The 7,029-nt window shown below is 53.0% G+C and overlaps 1 protein-coding gene across 3 annotated transcripts in view; it reads right to left on the bottom strand.

Annotated features, from left to right (window-relative positions):
- LOC113204949 (mushroom body large-type Kenyon cell-specific protein 1) overlaps positions 1-7,029 on the bottom strand; it is a 25,328-nt gene that overhangs the window by 16,874 nt on the left and 1,425 nt on the right. Inside the window, exon 1 of one of the 3 annotated variants that reach the window (XM_052263862.1) lies at positions 6,434-6,986. The exons of 1 other annotated variant lie outside the window; for it this stretch is intronic. The gene's annotated coding sequence lies outside the window, so the exon portion shown is untranslated. Of the gene's footprint in view, positions 1-6,343; positions 6,987-7,029 lie in introns of those variants that run through there. One more of the 3 variants, XM_052263864.1, reaches the window with a different exon arrangement.

Here is a 7,029-nt window from a genome sequence, read left to right on the forward strand (position 1 = left end):
GGGGGGGGGGGGTTAGAGCTTTCGCCCGCTACTTCCATGCTTTATGAGAAGTGAACTGGAATAGCGCCGGCTCTGCCTGCCTGCAAGGCCTGCCTTGCACGGCCTGCAGCGAGGGGCGGTGCGGGGTGTGGCGTGGCGGGGCGAGGAGGGGCGGCGCAGCGCGGCGGAGGGGTTGTCACGGCGGTGGCGGGGCGCGGCGGGGCGCGGCGGGGCGCAGTGGGTAGCGTGGGCCAGGGGCCTTTGCTCCTCCCCGCATTGTTGGACGTGGCACCCCATAGGTACCGACTCGCCACGCCCAGCGCCGGGCGCCCCGCCCCGCCCTGCCACGACATGTTCCTTCGGGCCTACCGACCGTCGCCACCAGCGGCGGCGGCGCGGCTTTTGCGTGCGGCCAAATAACATGCATGCGAAACGTTGCAATAATTCAGGGCCAGATGAGGAGGTAAATAATGCAAAGGGTGGACAAACTAGTGCGACTGTGTGCGCGTGTGTGTGTGCAGAGCGCATTGACAAACGAACGTCGTTAGGAGCGGCGCGCCTGGCACGCCCTCATCCTCGCCGGTGTGAACGTCGGCGCAGCCGATTGCACCATGTTTCAGGGAGCCCTCCTCCTCCGTCGCCGCCCCCTTTCTTGCCTCTGCTCGCCCGTTGGAGTGTAAGATTGCAAATTTTGATATCTGGAGTCTGACACTGCCCCTTATATACTTCTCCCATTTTCCCCTGCTCAAAAATGTTTTGTTAAAAGGGCTATTTATTCCGCCCAGAAACGCAACGAATTGAAGCCACGAAAATGAGGTAGAAAAACCGCAAGCGTTCGCAAGCCCAACTGCGTGAACTGCAAATATCGCTCGAAGGTGTTTTCTCTCCTGGATGGGAGGGAAGCGCCGATGCGAAAATTACCGCGGTAACAAAAATAAGAACCAACAACAATAATAGTAGTGGCAATTGGATGGTTGGACAAACTTGTAGCTCAAATCTAACGGCGTAGACAAAACCCGGAGGAGCGTGGCGCGGTGCGACTCGGTGGTGTGACGTGGCGGGCCGTGACGCCCCCCTGCTGCCTTCTGCAGACCGCTCGGCCGGGGCTCTAAATTACCGTATGAAATAGTGTTGTATGCACCGCGCCTGTGGAGCAGACCACATGCCGCACACGCTCACAATGCTGATTTTCTTCTACTCATTTTCGAAAAGACAAAGTCACCTTTTGCCGACCATTCAACCCCCCTCCCCCCTCTCCCTCTGTCTCCCTGCCGTCCCCCCCCCCTTCCCTAATAATGTAATAAATGTAATATTTTGCACTCATATTGTTTGTCAAATCTCGAGATAAAGAGAGGAGTTGATCAAAAAATGAATCAATCTTTTGTAAAATGAAAGACGAAAAATTCCCTAAAGCAAAGTAACCAGCAGCGTAAATACAAAAATGCGAAACGAACGATAACGGTTTGCTCCGAGTGCTCCCCTCGTTACTAACTACTATTCCCATGGGCAAGTTACATGCAGATGATGACGCCATACACCCACTACTTTTCATGCTTCGCGAAATTCGTTCGCCCCCCCTGCCGTGTGCCGAGCGCAGAGATATATTTTTAATTTTTTACAACTCTTTCATTAGTGTTCTCCCTCTCCCGCGGCGTGCAGCAAACGTTGGGGTTCGTTCGTCCAGTAATCTGCCCGCTGCACTTCTGCGAACGCAGATAAGAATGGCTGTTTAAAACCCAAAAGGCCTGCCTGCACGCAGGTGAGAAGGAGTGAGAGAGAGAGAGACACTTGCAAACAAGTAAGAAAGCTCCTCTTGTACAGTTTTTCCGTCCTAATTATTGTCATTGTTCGGGGCGGATTTATGGAAGGTATATTTTTAAGTTATTCAGCGGTGCAATTTTAAAGGTTACGAAGTCTACTGTAACCCCGTGGCAAAAAATTTTTTGATGACAATTTCTTTTTAATCATTTTAGTTGTACGCAGTTTTCACATAAAACTCGTCATTAAGAAAAAAAAACAGCTCAGAGAAAAACGAGTTTTTCACAGCTTGTTATCCAGCGTGAGCAGGATCGTGGCAATAGCAGCTTTACCGCGAAATAAAAAACAGAAACAGATAAATACAAACGCAGGAGAGAACCGCGAACGTTTTACGTGCGAAACGAAAATCGTGCATCCCGAAAATGGTGCGCATCTTTTTGCATTGTTTTCTGGCCCCGCCGCACTCGAAGTATTCCGATAAATGCTAGCCATGCAGAATAACAGCACGAGACGGAAAAAAATGAGTCCATAGAGTATGTGGCCGCCCCAAATGCCTGCTGGATACATTTGAACGTGCCCCCACCCCCCCGCAACCCTGGCCCCCCCGCGGCACCGTGGGATTGCCGTGGGCGTACCGCAGCGCGCTGCGTCAGGGGGCAACAAGCATGGCTGACCCTTGCAGACCAACAGTGGAAGCGGGCATAGAAAAAGTAGACTTGTTTGTCATAAGTGGGGCACATCAGCGTTGGGTGGCATGAGAGGGAGAGAGAGAAAGAGAGATAATGGGGAAGAAATAGCTCATGCCATATGTATGGTTTATAGCATGAACGAAAACCACGCCCGGGGCACATACCTCGGACAAAGTTTTTGACTCGCCGCGGGGGGAGCAGGCGAAAGACAGGTTATGTCGCACTTGCCGGTCACATCGATGACATGCGCTGCCCGTGGCCGGACCCACACTGAAACTCCATCTCTCTATATCTGTCTCTGTCGCTCCGACCCTGGCGGCGCGCCTCGCCCCCTCTCTCTCTCAACCCCCCACCCCCCGCCAAGGAAACCCCCCATCCGACTTGCTCCAGAACCGTGCGGAGGTGAGAGGAGGGCGGCTGCGGAATGTTTCTCTCTGTATCATAATCTAATGTCACGAAATTCTTGACCTTTCTATGTAGTGATACCGACATGCCGAAAATGGAAGGATCTCTTTGTTTACATTTTTGCACCTACTCATCAGGGGCGTAGGAAGGTCCTGAAAGTTGAATGTGCATAGCGTTGTGGGTTGCCTACCTATCCAGAGGCATTTTTCGTAGTGCGCTGGGATAAAATACTATGTTTTTATTTTGCATATTATGTGGAAATGAAACACTTCCATACGGCTCATTGCATAATTGTGATTTCTTTATCAATTACAAAAAAATAAAAAATAAAAAAAAATAGGGACTACACACCAACTGGATTTACATCTGTTATTTTACGAATTTAAGCAATCAAATTTTTGGCACACACTTCTGCGTTGATTTGAACACAATTGTGTATTTATTCGCACGAAACCATGCACCTGAGCTTGCGCTTTCTCCATGGTTTGCGGGTTCAATTCTAAATATCATTACTGTACCGGCTCAAAAGTTGGGAGGGGTGGGGGCACGCTCCCCCCAGCCCAACGCCCCTCCCTTCTCCGTACAGCCCCTTTTTGGCATTCGGAAGTAAATAGCAGTTCTCTCCTGCCGCCTTTCGCCGCACAGTTTTATTTCTAAATAATTAACTTATTATTGTAATAATGATAACACTCGCAGTTCAATACCAGACAGAAAAGCGATAACAATTGTCTACTAAAAAGAGTTTTTCGTCTCGCCAGCTATTTTGACTTCTCAGTTTCGCTTGGGCCCGGGTGGGTCTTAGTTGCCAGGCGGCGACGACGGCGCACTGCAGCGCTCACTGCACGGCCCTGAAATTGTCTGATAACGAACGGGGCGAGGTCCCCGAGCCGGAAATCAGTTTGTCTCTCATTTCCAATTGAGATGGCTCGCCGGGCAGTCAGGTGGAGGAGGGGCTCCGCACACGGCTCTGCGCGGTGTTTCTCGCTCTCTTCGACTCCCGTGCTCACACCTCGGAAAATGAAAAGTTGTAGCAGCCACCTCGGAAAATATAAAGTTGCAGCAGTCACCGCATGGTTTCCTTCAGGGGTAGCCATACACCCGGAAAAATCATTTCTTGATTCAAGTAAATTTGTCCTTGTTTCAACTGCACGCCGACACACGATCAAATTTACTCTTGAAACAAGGTGATAATTTTTTTTTTCGATTAAGAGAAAAATCTTATCTCAATGACAATATTTCCCTGTTTCAATGGTAAATTCCATCTTGTGTCAGCTTGCACTTGAATCAAGAAACTTTTTTTCTTGGTGTATAAAATATGGTTGAGACAACGATCCACCCGGATCCACCAGTTGTGAAAACCCGCGTGAAAACCCGCACATTTGGTTGGGACACCCCTGTGCCATGTGCTGTTGTTGCTTCAACCATATTCTATGGTCGTCTCTGAAATAACCATACTCTGGTTATTACTACAGCTTTTCATTTTTCTGGGTGCACTTCCCCAAAATACTAAATAGATGCCTGATGCCTGGCCCAGTGCGCTTCAAACCCATTGCGGAGGGACACGGGTGGCTTCCACGCACCTCACCGGGCAGAGAGCGCAGTAAACGCGCCATCACGTTTTTATACCAAAGTTTTTACAACTAGTGCAGTTTAGATTAGAACGCGCTCGTCGATAATAACTGCCCTACTTGTCTATGCTCTCGCGCCGGTCCTTGATGCGCCATACTGTACTCGTCTGGGGGGCGACAGAGCGGCGCATCTAGGCAGCCTAGATTCCGCAATGTGGCTGACACGAATATTCGTGAAAAAATTTTCCCCGTTTTGGATAAGAGTGGCTGATAAGTGCTGACCCTAGCGAGGCGCATGCAGTGTGACCCGCACGGCTCGCGCACTATCGTACATACGTCCCTTTATTTCTGCCCTCCTGGGTGTCACACAAGAGGTCAAGCGACACTCCTCGTTTTCTGCTTCTTTTTTTTTTCGGTTGGTCTACCGGCTCGTGGGATTGTGATATAGCGAAATAAAACAAGGGGAAGGTGTAAATCGGACCGGAACCTTCATGATGGAAGAACGAAAGCAGGGGACTAACTATTAACAAAGAAAATGTAACGAAATCCGGGTGCTATTATCACGTTGAGTCCCAGAGCAAATTAGAGGGGTGGCGTTTTCCAGCAAATCATGGCCCCCATGTGCACGTCGGGGGCTCATAGCGATGTGTCATTCGGTGGCAGAAAACACGCAACGAAACTCATAAAACGTCCTCCACTTTAAAATGTTCTTGAAAAACAGTCAGCAGGTTTTATTCGACAAGGTTCCGAAGCCCCGAAACGTGCAGCCTTCCCCCAGGCCCAGGGGTGCATGTTCTCAATTTGTCTATCTTCTCTTTGTTTGTCAGACTATGTTCATAGTTTGAATACTTTTCTAAATCAACTACAATGCTTTTCAAAACTATCACCAAGACCATGTGAAAGTTGAGTACATCTTATCTGCTTTGTGACCTTCGTCCTGCCAGAGACTATGTCACCCCGAAACACACCAACAACTGTGTTTTTCTCCCCCTATATCCCGGATGCTTCGGGGCACGCGTTGGCACGGGGGAGTTAGCTTACGAACAGGGGCCATGGCACCTTGCGGGCAGAGAGAGTAGGCAAACCCGCCCGCACCGGCGGTGCTCCGCGGTGCTCCGAAACACCTGGTTCATATTCTATACTCGTGATTGTACAACAGAATCAGAAAATGACAAGAATAAATCGCTGCCGGGACGCCACCGGGACTCAGAGACCGAAGTTTACTTGAACAGTGAGTCAGACACACACACACACGCCAGGATCCCGATAAAAATAATATCCGCGCTCCGCAGCGCGCCACCCGACACTTGGTGATAGGGACGTGATGTGCCCGACACTACTACTTGTGTCCCCCGCCGTACAAGGTCCGTTATGGAGCCCGCTGCCCAACCGCGACCCGCCGAACGCGACACCCACCCGGGCGCGCCTGGCCCGGCGGGCCCGGGGGTACCCACACAACGGCGTAACCAGACGCCCGGCCCGGCAAAGCCTCTGTCTCGCTCGCACCCACGGCCGGGCCCGCGCGGCGCCGGCGCGGCGGCCAGGGTCGAGTCGCGTCCTGCCGGCGTCCCGTCGTAGAGGGGCAGGGTTTTCGGCGAATCGCGGCTGTTTCGCTCGCGGCAGCGGCCGGCGAACCGGCGGCGGCGCCTATCCGTGAAAAGTGCACCGGTGGCGAGAGAACGGCGCGGCGTGGCGCGGCAGGGCCGCGGTGAATGGGCACGCCAGGCCGACCCCCGCGGGTCCTGGGGGGGCCACTTGGCGACCTGCCCGCGCCACGCCGCGCCACGCCACGCCACGCCGCGCCCCCGCCGGCCACCTGTTATACGCAGCGCCAAAGTCATTGCCACCCCGGTGCAGCTCACAATTGGGTTCGGCCCGGCCCCGCCCCGCCCGCACACAGACACTCACACACACACACTCTCATTCTCGCACACAGACACTGACACTGCACTGAGGAGGAGTAGTCCGCTGTGGTAGTGACGGCCAAATCCAGTGGCGGTGGCGTGGGGCTGGCTGCAACACTCACTCACTCACCTCGGCGCGATGGGCTCACTGTCTCTCATGTCACTGCCCGCAGTAGGGACACGCGTGCCAAAATAATCCTATCACCGGAGAAAGTATATCCGCAGTGTTCGGTGTGGAAGTTCATTCGCATCGTTCCTTTCCGGTCACTAACACTGTCACTGAGCACTGGCGACGATGCATCGTGAGGTAGTGGCTTGAGGTATTTCTCTTTTGAATGGAAATCAACACTTCCTCTGCTAGGCCGAAATCACTGTCACACGCACTCACACAAGTTGGACACTGATCACTTGCACTGTCACCGCACACGGTCACTGCACTGTCACTTGACCACCGTCACACTGCACTGTCACCACACTGTCACGTCACTGCACTGTATCTTCGGCACACGCGGCCGGGCATGGCGAAGAGGCGGCCGGGGAGCTCACTGGACAGACGCGATCCTCTCGGCTCGGCTCGCGCAGGGCTCGGCTCGACTCGGGTCCGGCTCGGCTCGAACCTCACGCCGCTGCACCGAGCTGCACTGCCCGGCCCACAGCTGATCGCAGACTGCGGCTTGCTCACACTTATCGCACGGGGGGTGGGGGCTGGCTGGTGGGGGCACGCAG

Source organism: Frankliniella occidentalis, unplaced genomic scaffold (genome assembly GCF_000697945.3).
Source record: "Frankliniella occidentalis isolate FOCC.00 unplaced genomic scaffold, Focc_3.1 Scaffold14, whole genome shotgun sequence".
NCBI classification, from domain to species: Eukaryota; Metazoa; Arthropoda; class Insecta; order Thysanoptera; family Thripidae; genus Frankliniella; species Frankliniella occidentalis.